The following is a 2,999-nucleotide window of genomic DNA, read 5'->3' as shown; positions in this document are numbered from 1 at the left end:
ATGTGAAAGGAGGCGGCCCGTGTTTTCCCCCATAAAAAGGAATAACCGTGGGCGCGCTGCTCACTTTCTCCTCTTTCCTCGTGCCTTCTCCAATCTCAGAGCCGCCGTTTCCTCTCTTCCTTCCTTCCTAAGCTTCCGCCGTCGCCTGCCGTTGTTGCTTCGCCATCCCCCTCCCTCAGTCCTCTAACTTTCTTAGCCGCCATGGCGCCCAAATCCGTCAAGGGCAAGGGGGTGGCCAAGGGCGCTAGGACTGTGGAGCCGCTGGAGAGTGCGCTATTGGGGGACCGGACAAAGTCTGCCTTCTTCTTCCCCTTGACGGTTGATGTTCGTGAGCTCCAGGCCTCCTTCAGGCCTCTATGGGGAGTGAAGACGGGGGGAGAGAATTTGGGACATCCGGCGACGCGCGTCATTCCTGCCGCTTGCGCCGATCCTGCCCCAAATCGGTATCCCTTTTTCGTCGATTATCTTTCTTGCGGGTTATGCCCCCCTTTTTCCGATTTCTTCTAAAACATTATGCACACCTTCAGCTTTCGCCTCTTGTATTTTACTCCGAATGCGGTGGCGTGCATGGCTTTCTTTGCGCATCTTTGCGAAGGCTTTGCCGGGGTGCAGCCCAACATGGCACTCTTCCGCCATTATTTCTCCCCTCGGATCCAGCCGGGAGGTGCCGTCTCTGGCTGCGTCACCTGGATCCCAAGATCCAAGGGGGCGTACCCGGACGGTGCCGTGTAGGAGAGGTGGGAGGAATGGCGTGGCCAGTGGTGCTGGATTGAAGATGAAGACCCGCCGGAATTCTGCAAGGTCCGCCGAGTGCCGCCGGTTCGTGGCAGCGATTGGGGTGATGTCGACGCCGCCGACAGGAGGCTCACTGTCGCCACCACCAGGATTCTCCGGCTGACCCGGGATGGACTCACCCTTGAGATGATCGGGGCGGACTTCATTCGCCGCTGGATCGCCCCGTTGCACAACAAGGGGAGGCCAGCCTGGCGCTTTACGAATCCGGCTGACATTATGCGACTCCGCCCTGGCCTCGACCATAATTTCACGGTGATGGCGCATGCCCACTTCTGCCAGCGGCTTTTTTAGCTTGATGTGGGTCGCGACGGCGAGGTCGAATGGACCGGCAAGGCCGCGAGGGCTGCCGCAAAGGTCAGCAAGGCCCTCAAGGGGCCGTTTTTCAAGTTGCCAGCGGGGGTGGTCCCATTGTGCAATAATTCATGTCGGTCTGAGATCATCGCTATGATTCCGGACTGTAATGCGCACGGCCCTGTCCCGAGCCGGAAGGAGCCGAAGGATGCGGATGTGCAGCAATTCTTTGACACCCTGATCGAGGTATATGTCAATGCTGACGCCGAGCGGTGGCTTCTCGTGGACACTACCCAGGCAGAGCTGGACTACATCGCCACTAGGGCGATTGAGGTATAGCTTGCCATGGAGGCCGGCAGTGCCGGGGGTGTGGAGGACAAGGCCACAATGGCTGCGGAGGAAGAGGAGCTCACCCGGTGGGCGGCGGCCTCCAGGGAGGTTAGCAGCGCCGACACGGGAGCTCCGCTTGTCGAAGATGCGGCCGACGAGTCGTCAGGGGAGGAGGATGTGGCGGCGGGCTCGACGTCGGCCAGGGGAAGAGGGCGAGTCCTGCGGCGTTCTGGCTCCGGCGAGCCGATCCGGCCCGGCAGGGCTACGCGGCCTCAATTGACCCTGGAGGGGTCCGGGCATCACACGAGGGCCACGGCAGCGAAGAGGCTGATGAAGGCCGCTGAGAAGAAGAAGACAACAGTCCCTTCCTCATCTGGGCGCGCACAAACCCCGCCTTCTTCGCCTCCTCCGGCAGATGTCGACTCGGATGTCGACGCGGAGGTCGCTTTTGATCTCGGGCCTCTCAGCCCGAAGAGGTAAAGGAAAGTGGTGGAAGAGGAGATGGATGACGAGTAAGTACTCCGTTCCTTACTGCCATTTCCATTCCCCCAAATTAAGTCACCTCTCCTGATCCGTTTTTGCTTTTGCAGGGATGCAGAGACGTTGGCCCAGAGGGTGAAGAGGGCGAAGGCCTCGGCGAGAAGTCAGCCCCCGGCTGGAGCTTCAAAGACGCCACTGGTGGTGTTGAGCAGCCCGGACAGCAGCCCCCGGCACAGCCCCCAGCGTAAGTTCGTCACCCTCCTCTTATTCGACATGTGGTAGGCATTCGATGCTATGGTGTTGACCTTGTCGGGTTTGCAGGAGGGGAGTGGCAGTAGGAGGAGCTGCAGAGGGCTACCCCCAACACACCACCCCCATCGACTACGCCGCCGCGAGGGGCGTCCCCGGCAAGGGCATCAAGCACGGAGCCCACACCCATGGAGGAAGAGGGGAACTTGGGCGCTGGTGACTCTGCCACGGTGCCAAATGCTGGCGGGGAGGGGACTTCTGCTTCACAGCCTGGCACTGGTGAGTCGCATGTCCTCCGTCTCTGTTTTTCCCTTATTCTTTTTCTTGGCTTCATTGCTCCCATTATTGCCCAGGCCCTCCTTTAATAGATATGGAGGACATGGATACTATTGTTGGGAATATTGCTGAGGAGGCCGCGGCGGAGGCCGACAGGATTGTCACCGAGGAGGCCGCCAGAGATGCTGACGAGGTCGCCACCGATGAGGCCGCCAAGGATGCTGCGGACACCGCTGCGGGGGCCGCCAAGGCGACCGGCGAGGCTTCTGCCGAGGGTGCCAGCGGTGGGCCTGCCAGGGAAGCCGGCAAGGCCACCGCTGAGGAAGAGGTGGTTGATGATCAGCCTCCCTCCTCCTCAACCTCGGGCCCCGGCAGATATCTGAAGGTGGACGACGATCTTTTCGTCCATCTTCCAGGGGCGTCAAGTTCCCGAGCGCCCGCTAAAGGGGAAGTCTTTGACGGCGAGGTGCTTGCTGCCACTAGGCTCGAGGTGGTCGATGAACCGGGCGTTGGCGGTGATGGTTCTCCAGAAGAGCAGCTTTTCCGTGCCATGGGGGCCAATTTCTGAAAGCTCCAAG

This window comes from Triticum urartu, chromosome 4A (assembly GCF_056163025.1).
Source record: "Triticum urartu cultivar PI428250 chromosome 4A, HENAU_Tu73, whole genome shotgun sequence".
Classification (NCBI taxonomy): domain Eukaryota; kingdom Viridiplantae; phylum Streptophyta; class Magnoliopsida; order Poales; family Poaceae; genus Triticum; species Triticum urartu.
Note: the sequence above shows the minus strand (reverse complement) of the source record.